The sequence below is a fragment of the Dendrobates tinctorius genome, unplaced genomic scaffold (assembly GCF_039654945.1).
Source record: "Dendrobates tinctorius isolate UK_male_01 unplaced genomic scaffold, ASM3965494v1 ptg000125l, whole genome shotgun sequence".
Taxonomy (NCBI): domain Eukaryota; kingdom Metazoa; phylum Chordata; class Amphibia; order Anura; family Dendrobatidae; genus Dendrobates; species Dendrobates tinctorius.
Window position 1 is genome coordinate 15,687,108 of NW_027361793.1, and position 21,735 is coordinate 15,708,842.

The following is a 21,735-nucleotide window of genomic DNA, read 5'->3' on the forward strand; positions in this document are numbered from 1 at the left end:
TGATCCCTGCTGCGGCCTGCTCCGCAGCCTACCCTCCGAGGCCGGTGGCCGCCTCTGTCCCGTCCGTGACTCTGGTTGTGGCCTGCTCCCCAATGTCCGCGGCCGCCTCAGCCCCATTCTTGACCCCAACTGCGGCCTGCCCACTGGACTCTGCGGCCTACACCGGACCCTCCGCCTTGGATGCAAAGATTAATGAACAGAAGGAGGCCAATGAGTTGGAGGTGTGGGCACTGTTACACGAGAAGGAAGAGACAACCATGACTACCCCTCAATCATATGGGCGGCATGTATATACTAACACTGCAAAAGGCTATGGATTTATCCGGGACCTCGCCACCGGTCACAAGCACTACCTCACTGTGACCCCATCAGACATGGACGGGCTATGCGAGAGGGAGACCCGGTTTCCTATTACAACGAATAATGCCCCTGCGGCTGCTATGCGGTAGCAGTCATCACCTACCCTGAGGGGTATGAGCCTCCATAAAAAGAGACAAGGACTCCTGGGTCTCGTGCATCAGGGACACTCAAGGCCTAGAACATTTCAAGCATCCCGGGGAATTCACAGCTGTAGAGTTCCCTGCTAAATGGCGAAACATCGGCCGCCAGGAGGTGACCCGGAGTATCCTTCTAAATGGACTGCTGGGAGTGTTGTGCGCTGTTGCATGACCTAGGGACAGTTTGAAGTCCCTCAGTAATAAGTGCCCACTCTTGGTGTAGCGGGGATGCATACGGGGGAGTGCTCTCCTCAAAGGAAGAGGAAGCACCAATGTTTATAATATTTAAGTTTTGGTTAAAAGGAAAAATGTTATGCCTAAAAAAAAATTAACTCTGATAGAATTAAGCATGGCATAGTAAAAGCTATAGATAGTTTTGAAGATGTTATGCTTTGAAAAGTGCTAAATGGAAAATTTACAAAGTGATAGTCTAGTACGGTTAGAAGTAAGCATAAGATCTATAGTTAAAAAAAAACAAAAAAAACTGTGTTTAGTATATATAGCCAAATTTGAAATGTTAAAGTGATATTTAAAAAAAAAATGTGTGTCCAACAGGTCCCGGGTACGTGACGTATGACGACCAGGACTTAGTCACGAGGACAGAACTTCAAGACAGAAAGAGTGTAGACAGACCAGGGTACAGGAGTCAGGTCCCTAGTACCATGCCAGGGTCTACTGTGAAAAGAAAGGCATTAGAGAGCCCTCAGTGAGGATCTGACAGTAGAGACGGTCACAGGGGGTGACCCAAAAGGACAGTGGCGGCAGACAGAGACGGTCTGAGAGCAACAGATAACGGTATACATGGAATGGCGAACCGCTGAGGTGAAAGTGACTAGGGCAGCCACAGTGGAAGAAGTCACAAAGGACGCCACGATGGTGAAACAGAGAAAGTGAAGGTACCCGGGTCTGTGTAAAAAGGAGTTGTGAAAGTCCTGTTGTCAACTGTAGAAGTCGTCAAAAGGCAATGAATAAACACGGACCTGTTGAATTCAATTTCTGTTTCAGTCTCCAGTCTGTCGGCGTCAAGAAGTGGGTCACCCCCCCATCCCTGTTGGTCAATCTCTCTAATCTCCTCTACCTCCGCCACTAACCCTACACAGTATCCACACTTCCTTTTATGGAGCTATCAATTAGCACGTGGTTAAATCACTTCCTAGACCAACTCATTAAAAGTACGCATCGTATCGAACTCATATGCGTATGCATGTCCTTGCATACCAATACCAATGTGTTTCCATAGACAGTAATGCTTTTTTTGACGCACTTAGGCCTGTTTCACACTTCCGTTTTTGACCATCAGTCAAAATCCGCCGTTCTTTAAAAAAAACGGATTCGCCAGTTTTTTGGTGGATCCGTTTTTTTCCCCATTGAGTTGCATTACCGGCGGATCTTGACGGATGGCCATCCGTTGGATACGTTTTTTTGCGGATCCGTAAAATTTTTTGCGCCCGCCGACATGCCTGGACGGACCATGCAACGTTTTTTTCACTGCAGGATCCGCATTTTACAGTGCGCATGCACGGAGGAAGGAAGTCAGCTGGGAATTTAACCCTGAAATCCTTTCTGGCTGACGGAAAAAATTGTCTCTCTCTCTCCTTCCCGGACTGCGGTTCCTTTAAAATTCTTCATTCAACGGATCCGTCAAAAAAACGGTCCTGTGGCATCCGTTCACATCAGTTACCAACGGATCCGCTTTCCGCCATTTTGGCGGGTTTTAACTGACACAAAAAAACTGAAGTGTGAAACAGGCCTTATCCGCATGTGCATGACTGCACATATTTGACGGATTTTTGCCGCTTCAAAAAATGCAACCTGTTGTGTTTGCCAGACCCCGCCGCACACCGAAAGACGACGCATGCGTATACAGACGCATGCGAACTGATGCAAACGCATGTCCTTGCGTGCGCCATGTTAAAGATAGGTACACATGACACTTTCAGATTGCTGCGGATAAAACACTGCGCAAACAGACGCAAATGTGAAACCAGCCTTACAATGTTAAATTGTGTTCAAAGGTAAAGTGAAAAAAGATCTTAGTCTGGGCAATCTTGATGTTTAAAAGAGCTGATGATTTTACATTACTAAGACTCATCCTTCATATCACTGAGAAAATATGGGGGAGATTACATTTGCTATATGTATATTCATGTCTACAGTATTTGCAACATACTATACATAGAGATTTACTGCATTGATGTTTAATAACTGAAGTCACAAACATCATAGCCAGTTTGTGACAAAAGCGCTGTACCACAGTTTCTTTTACCACTTTCAAATTAATCATCATCAGGGGGCGGCTGGTGTCACACATTGCTTCTATCTCTGCCCCTGATGATGTCTTGTTTCACAGTTAGAAGTTGTAACAGTGGAGATAGTAACAGAGTGTCGGCGCTGCAGTCAACGCTACCAGTTTACCAAAGGAATCCCCTCAAAATTAGGATTTTATTGATGCATTATGTACAGTCATGGCCAAAAGTTTTGAGAATGACACAAATATTATATTTTCACATGATCTGCTGGACTCTGGTTTTTATGTGTGTTTGTCAGATGTTTTTATCACATACAGAAATATAATTGCAATCATATTATGAGTAACAAAAGGTTATATTGACAGTTAGAATGAGTTAATGCAGCAAGTCAATATTTGCAGTGTTGACTCTTCTTCTTCAGGACCTCAGCAATTCTCCCTGGCATGCTCTCAATCAACTTCTGGATCAAATACTGACTGATAGCAGTCCATTCCTGCAAAATCAATGCTTTTATTTTGTCTGAATTTGAAGGTTTTTGTTTGTCCACCCGTCTCTTGATGATTGACCACAAGTTCTCAATGGGATTAAGATCTGGGGAGTTTCCAGGCCATGGTCCCAAAATCTCTATGTTTTGTTCCCTGAGCCATTTAGTTATCACCTTTGCTTTATGGCAAGGTGCTCCATCATGTTGAAAAAGGCATTGTTGATCGCCAAACTGCTCTTGGACGGTTGGGAGAAGTTGCTCTTGGAGGACATTCTGGTACCATTCTTTATTCATGGCTGTGTTTTTAGGCAACACTGAGAGAGAGCCCATTCCCTTGGCTGAGAAGCAACCCCACACATGAATGGTTTCAGGATGCTTGACAGTTGGCATGAGACAAGACTGGTGGTAGCGCTCACTTGGTCTTCTCCGAATAAGCCGTTTTCCAGATGTCCCAAACAATCGAAAATGGGATTCATCAGAGAAAATAACTTTACCCCAGTCCTCAGCAGTCCACTCCCTGTACCTCTTGCAGAATATCAGTCTGTCCATGATGTTTTTTCTGGAGAGAAGTGGCTTCTTTGCTGCCCTCCTTGAGACCAGGCCTTGCTCCAAGAGTCTCCGCCTCACAGTGCGTGCAGATGCAATCACACCTGCCTGTTGCCATTCCTGAGCAAGCTCTGCACTGCTGATAGCCCGATCCCGCAGCTGAAACACTTTTAAGAGACGGTCCTGGCGCTTGCTGGTCTTTCTTGGGCGCCCTAGAGCCTTTTTGGCAACAAGGGAACCTCTCTCCTTGAAGTTCTTGATGATGCGATAGATTGTTGACTGAGGTGCAATCTTTCTAGCTGCGATACTCTTCCCTGTTAGGCCATTTTTGTGCAGTACAATGATGACTGCACGTGTTTCTTTAGAGATAACCATGGTTAACAGAAGAGAAACAATGATGCCAAGCACCAGCCTCCTTTTAAAGTGTCCAGTGGTGTCATGCTTACTTAATCATGACAGATTGATCTCCAGCCCTGTCCTCATCAACACCCACACCTGTGTTAATGGAGCAATCACTGAAACGATGTTAGCTGGTCCTTTTAAGGCAGGGCTGCACTGATGTTGAAATGTGTTTTAGGGGATAAAGTTCATTTTCTAGGCAAATATTAACTTTGCAAGTAATTGCTGTTAAGCTGATCACTCTTTATAACATTCTGGAGTATATGCAAATTACCATTAGAAAAAATGAAGCAGTAGACTTGTAAAAATTAATATTTGTGTCATTCTCTAAACGTTTGGCCATGACTGTACTATAACAATTAACACATGAGCATACAAAGACAAGACAATGAACAATTGTCAACACACTAAGGTATGCAACAATAGCGTATCTGTATCAAATAGACAGAAAAGAGCGACCAGAATGGTGACCGGTCTGCAAACCCTGTCTTATGAGGAAAGGTTGCAGGATTTGGGAATGTTTAGTTTGCAAAAGAGAAGACTGAGAGGAGACTTAATAGCTGTCTACAAATATCTAAAGGGCTGTCCCATTGTAGAAGGATCAACTTTATTCTCATTTGCACAAGGAAAGACTAGAAGCAATGGGATGAAACTGAATGGGAGGAGACACAGATTAGATATTAGAAAAAACTTTTTGACAGTTAGAGTGATCAATGAGTGGAACAGGCTGCCACGAGAAGTGGCGAGTTCTCCTTCAATGGAAGTCTTCAAACAGAGGCTGGACAGACATCTGACTGGGATGATTTAGCGAATCCTGCTTTGAGCAGGGGGTTGGACCAGATGGCCCAGGAGGTCCCTTCCAACTCTACGATTCTATGATTCTATGACATTGCATTATGAGGTGCAAGCCTTTAGGGGGTTTTAAGATATGGCCAATTATTATCCCCAAATTATCCCAAAAGGCCTCACCAAAGACTCCTAAATGATGATAAAAAGACATGCATGAGTAAACAGGGACCACGTTTTATCAAAGCCAATAGTAATTAACTAAGGATGTTCATAGTCACAGAAAAGGGGAAATCCAACTGTATATACAGGTGCGTCTCACAAAATTATAATATCATCAGAAAAATTAATTTATTTCAGTTCTTCAATACAAAATGTGAAACTCATATATTATATAGAGCCATTACAAACAGAGTGATCTATTTCAAGTGTTTATTTCTGTTAATGTTGATGATTATGGCTTACAGCCAATAAAAACCCCAAAGTCATTATCTCTGTAAATTAGAATACTTTATAACACCAGCTTGAAAAATGATTTTAAAATCCAAAATGATGGCCTACTGAAATATATGTTCAGTAAATGCTTGGTCGGGGGTTCTTTTGCATCAATTACTGCATCAATGCAGCGTGGCATGGAGGTGATCAGCCTGTGGCACTGCTGAGGTGTTATGGAAGCTCAGGTTGCTTTGATAGCAGCCTTCAGCTCATCTGCATTGTTGGGTCTGGTGTCTCTCATCTTCCTCTTGACAATACCCCATAGATTCTCTATGGGGTTAAGGTCAGGCAAGTTTGCTGACCAATCAAGTGAAGGGGAATTAAGTAAGACATCCCCTTTAATGTCACCTCCCTTTAAGAAGTCCTAATGTGTATACAGTATGTAATTATTCTTAGTAAAGCTACACTTATAGTGTATTACTATTGACTGCTTGATTGTTGCTGCCACATCATACAGTGTATGTGATACCATGCTGTAAAGTTTGTGGTTAAAACTAAAAGAGAAAGAGCGCAATAGGGTCTTACCCAGGTAAAAGAGATATAGTTCAAGCTGTTATACTCACCAATAGCAGGAGAGTTGGAGGCATAAAGGAATAGAAGTCAAAGCTGCTGCACATCCAAATGGCCACTCCGTGACCATAAATCATCAGATATCAAAGAAATAATTTTCGGATTAACCGTGCGCTGCTAGACAAAACGACTCCTTTCCAGATTGTGTACTTGTATACTTTTATTTTCCCAACGTGTTTCGAAGTTTCAAACTTCTTCCTCAGGGGGTGATATGTACATATCATCCCCTGAGGAAGAAGTTTGAAACTTCGAAACGCGTTGGGAAAATAAAAGTATACAAGTACACAATCTGGAAAGGAGTCGTTTTGTCTAGCAGCGCACGGTTAATCCGAAAATTATTTCTTTGATATCTGATGCTGTAAAGTTTGTAATATATTGTATTGTATAATATACTGGATATTTATGAATAGACTAGATGTGTGCATGATGCTATGGCATCAGGAGGACAGTAACATCACAATGGGGGCAACTTTGTGGCGCTGGGGGTGGCGGACCACCCACTTCCATGCAGTCACAACCGGCAGGAAAGACGGTGTTTTGTGGCATGTGCTGACGGAAGTGGATGACCAGAGGGTGGCCGCATGCAATATCTAGCACAGGCCTCAAGCTGCAGTCTTTCCTGCCGGCTGTGACTGCACGGAGGTGGGTGGGCAGGCAGCGATGAGATCCGGCGCGTGTAGTCAGGCGGTGGGTCCTGGCGGGGGTCCGGCGGTGGCATCCCTCTTACTCCCCACTCATTACACCCTCTCATTACACCCCCTCATTACACCCTCTCATGATACCTCCTTCATTACACCCCTGTCGTTATACCCCCTCGTTACACTCCTTTCACAGCCTCATGATCGCAACAGCAGCCTGGATCCGAGCGGGAGCTGGGATCCAAGCGGCAGCTGGAATCCAAGCAGCAGCCGCGATCCCAGTGGAGGTCGGGATTGCAGCAGCGTTTGGGATCGCAGCGGCAGCCTGAATCCGAGTGGCAGCTGGGATCCCAGCGGCGGTTGGAATCGCAGCGGCGGCCTGGATCTGAGCGGCGGGCGGGATCGCAGCTGCGTCCTGGATCCGAGCAGCATCACTTGGGTGTTCTAAAATGGCGGTCGGTGTACTTCCGGTGTGGCATGGTGGATTCGGGGACATCCAGACGGAAGTGGATGACGGACAATTTAAGGCAATTATGTATATATAGATTATGGTAAGCTAGTGCATCCTTTGGGGTCATTAGAGGAGGGCACTTTTAGTATATATTTCTCATAGATACAGGTAAGTGTAGTTCGGTTGTAGGCCACTAGATGGGGGCATACTAGTGGGCCTGGTAGGTATATCTTGTAGAAAGTTCATAGAGGGTTAATTGTTGGAGGAGCTGCTATGGGATAAGTGAGTGCAGGCTATAAGAACAGGTTAGAAGGGCGAGCATGCCCAAAGTGTCCACAAGGGCTCTAGGCCCAGGACATCATAGCAGCGACGTAACATTCTTTAAGAAGAAAAGTACACAGGCACAGTCAGACGGGTGCTGGATAAGAGCAAAGCACCCTGGAAAATTACGGGTTACCACAACAGCAGGTGAAGGAGAGAATTACGTTGTCAAAGAGTTGTGCAGGGCGCAGAATATTCACAATGAGGCAGATCTTAAATAGGGCTGAAGCTTGTATGTCCGGGGCGAAACGGAGGAATGGGATCCCCTATGTCTTGAAATCCTACAGAAGTGATACTGCAGTACCGCCTAGGGTGCTACTACCCCGTGATGTGCGTGAGGACAAAGCAGGAAAGGGAAAGTGCAGGAGGAGTGCTGTGTGAACTATAACGTAACTGATGTGTCCAGGACCGTTGAAGAGAAATGTAAAATTGTTTGTTTGGCATCTGAACCGGTATCTATGTCCGTTTTTTCCACCCTATGCACCGAAACTGAGTGTACAGGAGCTTTTCCGCACCGCAGTGGAATCCCTGACGGTGAACCAAAACCCCAAACAGGTACGCGGGCAGAAGCTGAAAATTTTTCTGTGGTCCTCGGCCAAGACTACCGTCCTGGCCGAATCCTACATTGCACAGTGATACTGTAGTTTTGAAACCAGATGATTCTTTAAATAAAATAGACTCACATGAACAAAATTATTTCTATACATGAGACCCGAGTGGGAACTAAAAGCACATGGTTACCATCTTTATGAACTATGCAGACTTGGGGTGTATTGTTATTGAAATAGTCAAATATTGTGCAGTCCTAGGGAAATATATATGAGTCCCTGAATAATGTTATATTTCACAAACAGTAGTTTTGAGAATCATGTGTATGTTACGTTGACACATCCAAACAACCTAAGCCCTAATACAGACCAAATAAACCCTTCTGTTCCTACGGTATTCTATAATGCCTTTGTTCTCTGGGAGAACAACAGTAACCCTGTGGGGTGAACACCCATCCAAGCCCTTGTGGGCTACAACTGTATGTATTATCTTTTACTTGAGTTTACTTTGTCTAAATCAATGTTTAGGTTGGTGGTATGTATCAAAGTAACATAAGCATGAATGCCAACCCAAGGTTACTCAGAGCAACAATGTCCAGTGTCCAGAATATCACACTGCCTCCACTGCTTGGTTTCTTCTCATAATGCATCTTGGTGCCATTTTTTTCCCCAGATAAAGTGACCGATATGCACCCAACCACTCTTATGATATAAAGTAAAATGTTATCCATTAGATCAGGCCACCTTCTTTCATTGCTCTGTAGTCCAGTTCTGATGGTAATGTGCCTATTGAAGGTACTTTCAACAGTACACAGGGGTCAGCATGGACACGCTGACAAATCTATGGCTAAGCAGTACCCTATGCAAGAAGCTGTTATGCACTATGTATTTCTATCACAGCCAGCTTTAATATTTTTTTGAATTTCTGCTCTTCTGTGGGACTGGGAAAAGTTGTCTAGCCTTCTTTTATTAGTATGACTAAGGTTTGGGAGGTAATGACCTTGTCATTCATTCTCCTATTATCATTCCTTTGACGACTTTCTGAGGATCCCCTTATAGTATCTGCCTTTTTGGTACTACTGTAACTAGAGGCGTAGCTGGGTTTTGGTTCGGGGGGGCGAAACTTCTGAGTGGGCCCCTAACTAGGTAACTTTGATAACAGCTCGGTGATGCACCCTAATAGTGGATGTAGGAGATAACTGCGCTGTTACTGAAAATAATCTCTATATAAAGACTAATATTGATATTACCGCCATATGGTCAGTGGTAAATACCAGTCCTACAAAACATATAAGTGATTACTGCACAGTTATAGATGGTGTCTTACCGCTGACGTTCTTTCTAATGGAATCGTTCGCTTTTCACGTCTTTCCATCTGGCCCAGACCGACATTGACAACGTCTCCAGTCACAACTCTGCTACAGAGAATACAACAACGACATGTTTCACTTCTCATATTGCAGCTCCATCACCATGTATTCCCAACCTGCACAAACCCCTCATCCTGCTGAAACCCCAATGTTGAGCCGCTGCTGCCGTATGTTTCCTTATTACTGCACCTGATACCCCAATACTGAGCCACTGCTGCCGTATGTTTCCCTATTACTGCACCTGATACCCCAATGCTGGGCCACTGCTGCCGTATGTGTCCCTATTACTGCACCTGATACCCCAATACTGAGCCACTGCTGCCATATGTGTCCCTATTACTGCACCTGATACCTCAATGCTGAGCTGATGCTGCCATATATGTGCTTATTACTGCACCTGATACCCCAATGCTGATCCACTGCTGCTGTATGTGTCCCTATTACTGCACCTGATACCCCAATGCTGAGCCACTGCTGCTGTATGTGTCCCTATTACTGCACCTTATACCCCAATGCTGAGCCACTGCTGCCATATGTGTCCCTATTACTGCACCTGATACCCCAATGCTGAGCCGCTGCTGCCATGTGTGCCTATTACTGCACCTGATACCCCAATGCTGATCCGCTGCTGCTGTATGTGTCCCTATTACTGCTCCTGATACCACAATGCTGAGCCATTGCTGCCGTATGTGTCCCTATTACTGCACCTGATACCCCAATGCTGAGCCTCTGCTGCCTTATGTGTCCCTATTACTGCACCTGATACCCCAATGCTGAGCCGCTGCTGCTGCATGTGTCCCTATTACTCCACCTGATACCCCAATGCTGAGCCACTGCTGCCATATGTGTCCCTATTACTGCACCTGATACCCCAGTGCTGAGCTGCTGCTGCATGTGTCCCTATTACTGCACCTGATACCCCAAAGCTGAGCCTCTGCTGCCTTATGTGTCCCTATTACTGCACCTGATACCCCAATGCTGAGCCGCTGCTGCCGCATGTGTCCCTATTACTGCACCTGATACCCCCTATACACATACGGCTCCGCTCCGCACCTCCTATACACACGCGGCTCCGCTCCATACACGCTGTACACACGCGGCTCCGCTCCGTCCATGCTGTACACACGTGGCTCCGCTCCATACATGCTGTACATATGTGGCTCCGCTCCGTACACGCTGTACACACGCGGCTCCGCTCCGTACACCTTGTACACACGTGGCTCCGCTCCATACACCTTGCACACATGCAGCTCCACTCCGTACACGCTGTACGCACACGGCTCTGCTCCGTAAACCTTTTACACACACGGCTCCGCTCCGTGCACCCCGTACACACGGCTCCGCTCTGTACACCTTGTACACAAACGGCTCCACTCACTCCATACACACACAGCTCTGCTCCTCCGTACACCTCATACATGCATATCTCTGCTCCGTACACCTTCTACACGCACGGCTCCACTCTGTACACCTCATACACACACAGCTCTGCTACATCCACCCTGTAAACCCCTCCTGACCCCACACAGAAACTTCACCTCATCCAGCCAGCACCATGATTGACAACCAGCACAGCAGAGAGTCCGGCAGCCACTGAAGCCCCTGATCATGTGAGCCCTGACTCCGCCCCTCCTGTGACCTCATCACAGGTCCTGTGCGCACAGAATAGCCCAAGGTGACATTGCTGGCTGAGAGGTGGGGGGCTCACTGCTGGCACCGGGGGCATCGGGGCCCCCCACCGCCTTCTCAGGGGCCCATAGCGGCCAGGCAGCAGAGTAGGGAGATCGATTCTCCCTGCTCTGCCGCAGAATAGTGGTGTAGTGGAGTGTAGCTCCGGTGGGCCCCCTTAGAGTGTGGGGCCCAGGGCCACTGCCCCCCCGGTAGCTACGCTACTGACTGTAACCCAGTCAATTCCCTATCACAATTTTGCTCTCATATCCATTTGTTGTCAGTTATTCTGCTTCAAGCACATCAAGAACTGACTGCTCAATATATCCCATTCACTGACGCTTATCATTGTAATGTAAGGAGGTGGTGGGGACCCTCCTATGCTTTTCCCCTATTTGGTCTACTAATTGTGTCCGGTTCCCAAATGTTCATTAATGTGAATGTATTTGATGTGTGTCATGTACTGTAATGTAAATGTACTATGTGTTGGGTATAGAATTAGGGATAGAAGAGGAACTAGCAGTAGTATAAGACAACAGTGGAGTTAGAACAGATGGGGCATAGTAGAGATAGGAATTAGGAGTGTTAGTTTAGGTACAGGCAGCATAGGGGATTTCAAGTGGGGAGGAGATAGAGTAGTGCAGTGCAAAGCAATTGAATATAAGAGAGATACTTCCTGGTTAGGAAGCACAGCATGGGCAGCCTTCCCCTGGGCAAAGAGTCAGGAGCCGCAGTGAAAGAGAGTCTGCCAGCCGTGGGGATAAAGCTGCTATGGCAGTAAGGGACCACAGGCTGAGAGTCATGCAGATGCACACCAGCTTAGACAGGACCGTTCCAAGAGAGATCAGGGGTCTATGACCATGGTAGGTGGAGCTGAGATGGTGAACCTGGCACCTTTACCCATTGAAGCTGGACCAGGGAATGGTAGGAAGCTGGTGGGACTGAAGGCACAGATGGGACAGAGATTGTCCAGAAGAGAGGCCGGGATCTGCCAGAAGAGAGACAGAGTTGTCAGGAAGAACAGAGGCTGACCGGAAGGTAGGGAAAGTGCAGGACATGCTGCTCTGTGTATGTTGTGCTGCAAATGTGATGGATATCCTCCTACTTAGTAAAGTTAAATTCTTGGAAAAGAACTTTGTCTCTGGTATGGTTTGTGAAGCTCAGGAACATGGAAACAAGTGACAGAAGCCGAGGGGACTATGACAGTAAACATGAGTGCCCTGCTGCGCACACGGCACCTGCAGCAGAAGGGACATTGTATTTTATCTGTGGGGCGCCAGGGTGTGGGAACCATACAGCCATGACAATCACCCTGGCTGCCTTACAATAACAAGATTATCAATTTTGTTACGTCACGTGAAATGCAAAAACAGAAGTACTGATCATCTAGCCAGCTAAATAGGTCTCCTTGGGAGAATACAATTCTACAATAGTCATCTTTTGGCTGGAACTTCTGCTGTCAAGAAACAGCTCTTCTTTATTCTCACACTACCTGGTAAACTGTGTGTACAATAATTATTCATTAGGGATTACTCTTGACTATTTGAAGAACTTTCTCTTTAAAAAATTATGCCACAGATGAGACTGATGCACCACAACAGCCACAATAGGTATAATTAACAGTGATGTTCCTGAAATAAAACCAATCATAAATTCGTAAAATGAGTAATAACATTAACTGACAAACTTTTCCACTGTATTTAACCTTTTATCTGTTTTACTGTATGTAATCTATTTTCTTCTAGGGTATGATTCAATGCTGCAAATTAAAGCAAGAACTAAATGTAAAAGCAAAAATGATTTCCAGCTCAGTTAAAAGAATTTCCGCTGATCCTCCTGTAATGAGGACCTCTCTTAAGAAGAAACAGGACTTCCAAAACACCCAGTTCACATTACAGAGAGAAAATGACCATCTCAAGGCACAAAACAAGGACGCTGACACATATGAGGCGCTTATGTGAATCTATCAAGACTGCTATTGGTTACAAAGAAATAAAAAGAATGGGAAGTGGCTATTGTTCGGAACCAGAAAAAGTGACACATGATCAATGTAACTGTGAAATAGAAGATGTTCCTGATAATCAACCTACAAGACGTTCTCAATTTTTACCTGTAAGAAATGAAGAAGCAGAACTTCAAGAGATGATAGAAAAATTGAAGGATGCTTTATCCCTCCAAATAAAACCAGGTATTATACGCCTCTTATCTTGAGGCAGTTTTCTATTTTTTTACTTTATTTTAAAGCAAAAAAATCCAAATATACAGCACTGAGCAAAACCTTTAGGCAGGTGGCGAAAAAAATGCTGCAAGATGATAATGATTTAAAAGAAATAGAAGTCTTCATAGACTTTTTTTAGCAATTAACAAAATACAAAGTGAATGAACAAGAGGCAAGTCGAAATTTAATCAGTATTTGGTGTTACCTAGAGTTGAGCGATACCGTCCGATACTTCAAAGTATCGTATCGGATGGTATCGGCCGATCTTTAAAAAAAGTATCGGTATCGCCGATTCCGATACCGGAAGTCCCATTCAAGTCTATGGGACTTCCGGTATCGGAATAAGAAAAACCCTTTCCTGCCCTTGTACAGCCTCTCTGGGGTCTGTACGGGCCTTTCGGGGGGCTGTGCCGGCCTGCCAGGGGGTCTGTGCAGGCTCCGGTGGTCTGTGCCGGCCTGCCGGGGGGCTGTGCAGGCTCCGGTGGGCTGTGCCGGCCTGCCGGGGGGCTGTGCCGGCCTGCCGGGGGGCTGTGCAGGCTCCGGGGGGCTGTGCCGGCCTGCCAGGGGGTCTGTGCAGGCTCCGGTGGTCTGTGCCGGCCTGCCGGGGGGCTGTGCAGGCTCCGGGGGGCTGTGCCGGCCTGCCGGGGGGCTGTGCAGGCTCCGGGGGGCTGTGCCGGCCTGCCGGGGGGCTGTGCAGGATCCGGGGGGCTGTGCCGGCCTGCCGGGGGGCTGTGCCGGCCTGCCGGTGGTCTGTGCAGGCTTCGGGGGTCTGTGCAGGCATCGTCCGATGGGACTACAAGTCCCATCGGGCGATGCCTGCTACCATGACAGTGATTGACACATTAGCCAATGATGGGACAGTAGTAGTCCCATCATCCGGCTAATGTGTTAAATGTAAAAAAAAAAAAAAAAAAAAAATTACATGCTACATACATACAACATGCATACTACATACATGCTACATTCATACTACATACATGCTACATTCATACTACATAAATACTACATGCAACATACATACTACATATATACTACATACATACTACATATATACTACATGCATGCTACATACATACTACATGCTACATACTACATACATACTACATGCATGCTACATACATACTACATGCTACATACATACTACATATATACTACATGCATGCTACATACATACTGCATGCTACATACATACTACATATATACTACATGCATGCTACATACATACTACATGCTACATACATACCACATATATACTACATGCATGCTACATACATACTACATGCTACATACATACCACATACATACTACATGCATGCTACATACATACTACATATATACTACATGCATGCTACATACATACTACATATATACTACATGCATGCTACATACATACTGCATGCTACATGCATGCTACATACATACTACATACATACTACATACATACCACATATATACTACATACATACAATACATTCATACAATACATACATAGACATACAGTACATATAACATAGAGTAACATACTTACCAATACTTGTCACATTGTTCCCCGAAGCCATTGTCGTCTACGGAATAAATATTAACATAACAAACCACAAAAATACTCACCCACGATCCGAAGCAGTCCACGAGTGTGTCCCACGACGATCTTGGGTAGAGAACTGCAGCATCAGATGATGCTGCCGTTCTCTACGGGCTGCAGGAATCCAATGACGGAAGGTAGGTATCCTTCCGCACTGTATTCCTCCGCCACTTAAAAAAAAAAAGTCCCTAGTCTCACTTTATGCCATTGCTGTGTGGGAATTTCCCACGCAGCAATGGCATAAAGTGAGACTAGGGACTTTTTTTTTTTTAAGTGGCGGAGGAATACAGTGCGGAAGGATACCTACCTTCCGTCATTGGATTCCTGCAGCCCGTAGAGAACGGCAGCATCATCTGATGCTGCAGTTCTCTACCCAAGATCGTCGTGGGACACACTCGTGGACTGCTTCGGATCGTGGGTGAGTATTTTTGTGGTTTGTTATGTTAATATTTATTCCGTAGACGACAATGGCTTCGGGGAACAATGTGACAAGTATTGGTAAGTATGTTACTCTATGTTATATGTACTGTATGTCTATGTATGTATTGTATGAATGTATTGTATGTATGTAGTATATATGTGGTATGTATGTAGTATGTATGTAGTATGTATGTAGCATGCATGTAGCATGCAGTATGTATGTAGCATGCATGTAGTATATATGTAGTATGTATGTATGTATGTAGCATGTAGTATGTATGTAGCATGCATGTAGTATGTAGCATGCATGTAGTATATATGTAGTATGTATGTAGCATGTATGTATGTGGTATGTATGTAGCATGTAGTATGTATGTAGCATGCATGTAGTATATATGTAGTATGTATGTATGTAGCATGTAGTATGTATGTAGCATGCATGTAGTATGTATGTAGCATGCATGTAGTATGTATGTAGCATGCATGTAGTATATATGTAGTATGTATGTGGTATGTATGTAGCATGTAGTATGTATGTAGCATGCATGTAGTATGTATGTAGCATGCATATAGTATGTATGTAGCATGCATGTAGTATGTATGTAGCATGCATGTAGCATGTATGTAGTATGTATGTAGTATGTATGTAGTATGTAGCATGTATGTAGTATGTATGTGGTATGTATGTAGCATGTAGTATGTATGTAGCATGCATGTAGTATATATCTAGTATGTATGTAGTATATATGTAGTATGTATGTTGCATGTAGTATTTATGTAGTATGAATGTAGCATGTATGTAGTATGAATGTAGCATGTATGTAGTATGCATGTTGTATGTATGTAACATGTAATTTTTTTTTTTTTTTTACATTTAACACATTAGCCGGATGATGGGACTACTACTGTCCCATCATTGGCTAATGTGTCAATCACTGTCAAGGTAGCAGGCATCGCCCGATGGGACTTGTAGTCCCATCGGACGATGCCTGCACTGACCCCCGAAGCCTGCACAGACCACCGGCAGGCCGGCACAGCCCCTCGGCAGGCCGGCACAGCCCCCCGGAGCCTGCACAGCCCCCCGGCAGGCCGGCACAGCCCCCCGGCAGGCCGGCACAGCCCCCCGGAGCCTGCACAGCCCCCCGGCAGGCCGGCACAGCCCCCCGGCAGGCCGGCACAGACCCCCACAGGGTGCACAGACCACCGGCAGGCCGGCACAGCCCCCCGGCAGGCCGGTACAGACCCCGGGCAGTCCACACAGCCCCCCCGGCAGGCCGGCACAGCCCCCCGGCAGGCCGGCAGAGACCCCCGGAAGGCCCGAAATGACGGCGCATCATGATGCGCACACACCGCGCATCATGATGACGTCAGTCTGTCAATCAACTTTGAACTTCCGATTCCGATGCCGAATTCCGATATTGAAAAAATATCGGAAGTCGGTATCGGAATTCCGATACAGCAAGTATCGGCCGATACCCGATACTTGCGGTATCGGAATGCTCAACACTAGTGTTACCACTTTTTTTGCTATAAAATTGCATCAATGCATTAATTTTTCTAGGTACATTTGCATGCAGTTTTTTGAATGAAACCAGAAGAGAGATTGTTACAAATATATTGGAGAATTCACCACAGATCTACTGTAGCTGTAAACTTTCACAAATCTGTTATGAGCTCATTTTCTCCTTCACCTTTGATGTCCGATGAACTCCCTCTGCTGGTGAAAGGAGGTAGTGAAATTGATTTGGATGGGAAAAACCTGTCATCTGAACAGGTGGAGTGTGATTGGACATCCGGAATCTCTGAGTGGATATAAGGCCGCCGACGCCCTGCTGGGTTGCTGGTGATCCTCTCTGCTCTGAGCTCTGGCCTCTAGTTTAGTCCTGTCTACTAAAGCTAAGTTTTTGCTCTGCTATTGTTCCATGAGATTTTGTCTGGTTTACTTAGTGTTTGTGTTCAGCCAGCCCTGGTTGGGACTGGCTGATCTCCATTTTTGTCTCTGATCAGTTGATCTCTTTGCTCTGTTTTCAGAATATACCTGAGTGCTGATATAGTGATTTTGAAGTCTAGTGACTTCAGGGCCTTTTCTATCAGACGTGTTGGACATTATTTTTGGCAGGGTTTTGCGTGATTGCAGACAGTTGCTTTTCTTTCCTGTCCTATCTAGTTAGTGAGGGCCCCATCGTTCGCTCAGCCTGTCTTTCTGTCTGTGTTTGTGTTTTCATCTGTTTTCACCGTCAATACATGTTGGGGGCTCTCTATTGCTTTGGGGTCTGCTCTGGGGCAGTTTAGATTTCCCCTTTCTTTATTTAGGTTTATTTAGTTCTCCGGCTGTGAATGAGGTGTCTAGGACCACCATAGGAGCACCCCACGGCTACTGTTAGTTGTTGTGAATAGGATCAGGGGTCTGCAATCCGCTAGCTACCAACCTCTCCGGTTTTCTGGACTTAGCTCGTATTTTTGTGTTTTCTTCCTCCGGTGACTCATTCATAACAGAATCACCAGCCATACCGCAGATTCTAGGGTACTCAACAATAGCAGGAAAGAATTGTAAAAAAAAAGAAAAGTGTCAGAATTTTTTTTTTGTATATTTTTTCCTCTTTTTCTCTGGCGCCGTAGGAGGAATTTTCTTAATGGAGATTAAGCAATTGTCTGATCGTGTGGAGCAGCTGGCTGCTGAAGTACAGGGAATTTCCACCTATCTTGCTCATTCACATGCTGCTGAACCAAAGATTCCTACTCCTGATGTGTTTTTTGGGGATCGGTCTAAATTTTTGAATTTTAAGAATAATTGTAAATTATTTCTTGCCTCGAAGCCTGCTCTGCGCAGCAGGTTAAAATTGTCATCTCTTTGCTGCGCGGCGATCCCCAGGATTGGGCGTTTTCTTTGACACCTGATGATCCTATTCTAACTAATGTGGATGCATTTTTTCAAGCCTTGAGGTTGTTATATGATGAACCTAATGCTATTGATCAACCTGAGAAAGCCCTGTTGGCATTGAGCCAGGGTCAGGATTGTGCAGAGTTATACAGTCATGGCCAAAAGTTTTGAGAATGACACAAATATTAATTTTTACAAAGTCTATTGCTTCATTTTTTCTAATGGCAATTTGCATATACTCCAGAATGTTATAAAGAGTGACCAGCTTAACAGTAATTACTTGCAAAGTCAATATTTGCCTAGAAAATGAACTTTATCCCCAAAACACATTTCAACATCATTGCAGCCCTGCCTTAAAAGGACCAGCTAACATCGTTTCAGTGATTGCTCCATTAACACAGATGTAGGTGTTGATGAGGACAGGGCTGGAGATCAATCTGTCATGATTAAGTAAGAATGACACCACTGGACACTTTAAAAGGAGGCTGGTGCTTGGCATCATTGTTTCTCTTCTGTTAACCATGGTTATCTCTAAAGAAACACGTGCAGTCATCATTGCACTGCACAAAAATGGCCTAACAGGGAAGAGTATCGCAGCTAGAAAGATTGCACCTCATAGTAACATAGTAATTAAGGTTGAAGGGAGACTTTAAGTCCATCTATTTCAACCCATATCCTATCCTAACTTGCCCTAATATGTTGATCCAGAGGAAGGCAAAAAAACCCCATGTGGCAAACAGTAAGCTTCACATTGGGGAAAAAAATTCCTTCCCGACTCCACATACGGCAATCAGACTAGCTCCCTGGATCAACGCAACACTAAGGAAACTAGTGTATATACCCTGTAATATTATACTTTTCAAGAAAGGCATCCAGTCCCCTCTTAAATTTTAGTAGGGAATCACTCATAACAACATCATATGGCAGAGAGTTCCATAGTCTCACTGCTCGTACAGTAAAGAATCCGCATCTGTTATTATGCTTAAACCTTCTTTCCTCCAGACGTAGTGGATGCCCCCTTGTCCCCGTCACAGGTCTAAGAGTAAAAAGATCATTAGAAAGGTCTTGGTATTGTCCCCGCATATATTTATACATTGTAATAAGATCACCCCTAAGCCTTCGATTCTCCAAACTAAATAACCCCAAGTGTAATAACCTGTCTTGGTATTGCAGACCCCCCAGTTCCCTAATAACCTTGGTCGCTCTTCTCTGCACCCGCTCCAGTTCAGCTATGTCTTTCTTATACACCGGAGAACAGAACTGTACACAGTATTCTAAGTGAGGTCGCACTAGTGACTTATATAGAGGTAAAATTATGTTCTCCTCCTGAGCATCTATGCCTCTTTTAATGCATCCCATTATTTTATTTGCCTTTGCAGCAGCTGCCTGACACTGGCCACTAAATGTGAGTTTGTTGTCCACCCATACACCCAGGTCTTTTTCAGTGACTGTTTTGCCCAGTGTTTTACAATTAAGCACATAATTATACATCTTGTTCGTTCTACCCAAGTGCATGACCTTACATTTATCCCCATTAAAGCTCATTTGCCATTTATCAGCCCAAGCTTCTAGTTTACATAAATCCTCCTGTAATATAAAATTGTCCTCCTCTGTATTGATTACCCTGCAGAGTTTAGTGTCATCTGCAAATATTGAAATTCTACTCTCTATGCCCCTTACAAGGTAATTAATAAATATGTTAAAAAGAAGCGGGCCCAAAACTGACCCCTGTGGTACCCCACTGCTAACTGTGACCCAGTCCGAGTGTGCTCCATTAATAACCACCCTTTGTTTCCTATCCCTGAGCCAGCTCTTAACCCACCTACACATATTTTCCCCTATCCCCATTGTTCTCATTTTATGTATCAACCTTTTGTGTGGCACTGTATCAAAAGCTTTTGAAAAGTACATGTACACCACGTCCACTGCATTCCCTTGGTCCAGTCCGGAACTTACCTCTTCATAAAAGCTTATCAGATTAGTCTGACAGGAACGGTCCCTTGTAAACCCATGTTGATATTGGGTCATAACTTTATTCTTCTCCAGATACTCCAGTATAGTATCTCTTAGAAAACCCTCCAGGATTTTACCCACAGTTGAAGTTAAACTCACTGGCCTATAATTTCCAAGTTCAGTTTTTGTCCCCTTTTTGAATATTGGCACCACATTTGCTATACGCCAGTCCTGTGGTACAGACCCTGTTATTATGGAATCTTTAAAGATTAAAAATAATGGTCTATCTATGACTGTGCTTAATTCCTGCAGTACTCGGGGGTGTATCCCATCCGGGCCCGGGGATTTGTCAATTTTAGTGATTTTTAGACGCCGCCGTACTTCCTGCTGGGTTAAGCAGGTGACATATAATGGACAATTTTTATCCTTGATCATGTTATCCGTCATGGGATTTTCTTGTGTAAACACTGTCGGAAAAAAAGTCATTTAGCATATTGGCTTTTTCCTCATCCTCCTCCACCATTTCACCCAGACTATTTTTAAGGGGGCCACCATTATCATTTTTTAGCTTCTTACTATTTATGTAGTTAAAGAATATTTTGGGATTATTTTTACTTTCTCTGGCATTGAGTCTCTCTGTCTCAATCTTTGCTGTTTTGATTTGCTTTTTACAGAATTTATTTAATCTTCTGTATTTAGTTAATGCCTCATCACTACCTACTTGCTTTAATTCTTTAAATGCTTTATTTTTATCTCTTATTGCACCCCTTACAGCTCTATTTAGCCATAGTGGTTTCCTCCTATTTCTAGCATGTTTATTCCCATACGGTATATATTGTACATAGGTCCTATTCAGAATGCTAATAAACGTCTCCCATTTTCTTTGTGTATTTTTATGTCTCAGGATATCGTCTCAGTTAATTGCAGCAAGATCATCTCTCATCCGTTGGAAATTTGCTTTCCTGAAGTTTAGTGTCCTTGTAACCCTTCTACTACACATCTTATTAAAGGATACATGAAAACTTATTAATTTGTGATCACTATTACCCAAGTGACCCCCAACCCTTACATTTGATATGCGGTCTGGCCTGTTGGATAATATTAGGTCTAGCAGTGCCCCCCCTCTTGTTGGGTCCTGAACCAGTTGTGAAAGGTAATTGTCTCTCATAGTTGTCAAAAACCTATTACCTTTGCTGGAACTGCAGGTTTCGGTTCCCCAATGTATTTCAGGGTAGTTGAAGTCCCCCATAATAATGACTTCTCCTTGAGTCGCAGCTTCATCTATTTGCTTTATAAGGATATTCTCTGTTGCTTCCATTATTTTTGGAGACTTATAACAAACCCCTATCAGTAATTTATTATTTTTCCCCCCTCCCCTTATCTCTACCCACAGGGACTCTACATTTTCATTAGATTCATATATATTATCACGAAGGATGGGTTTTAAGGATGATTTTACATATAAACACACGCCTCCCCCTCGTTTATTAGTACGGTCATTTCTGAACAGACTATAACCCTGTACATTAACAGCCCAGTCATGGCTCTCGTCCAGCCATGTCTCAGATATCCCCACCATGTCATAATTATGCTCCAACAACATTAACTCCAATTCCTTCATCTTGTTGGCGAGGCTTCTGGCATTAGTATACATGCACT

At 44.4% G+C, this 21,735-nt stretch overlaps 2 long non-coding RNA genes across 3 annotated transcripts in view; one reads left to right on the forward strand and one right to left on the reverse strand.

Moving 5' to 3' along the window:
* Positions 1-10,957, reverse strand: part of LOC141047000 (uncharacterized) — a 211,992-nt gene extending 201,035 nt beyond the window's left edge. Inside the window, exons 1-2 of one of the 2 annotated variants that reach the window (XR_012219717.1) lie at positions 10,893-10,951; positions 9,312-9,402 (exon numbers count right to left, since the gene is read on the reverse strand). This is a non-coding gene — a long non-coding RNA (uncharacterized lncRNA). Of the gene's footprint in view, positions 1-9,311; positions 9,403-10,892 lie in introns of both variants that reach the window. The other variant, XR_012219716.1, reaches the window with a different exon arrangement.
* The window catches only part of LOC141047002 (uncharacterized), a 78,953-nt gene continuing 68,119 nt past the window's right edge, over positions 10,902-21,735 (forward strand). Inside the window, exons 1-2 of the long non-coding RNA XR_012219718.1 lie at positions 10,902-11,029; positions 12,768-13,210. This is a non-coding gene — a long non-coding RNA (uncharacterized lncRNA). The remainder of the gene's footprint in view (positions 11,030-12,767; positions 13,211-21,735) is intronic.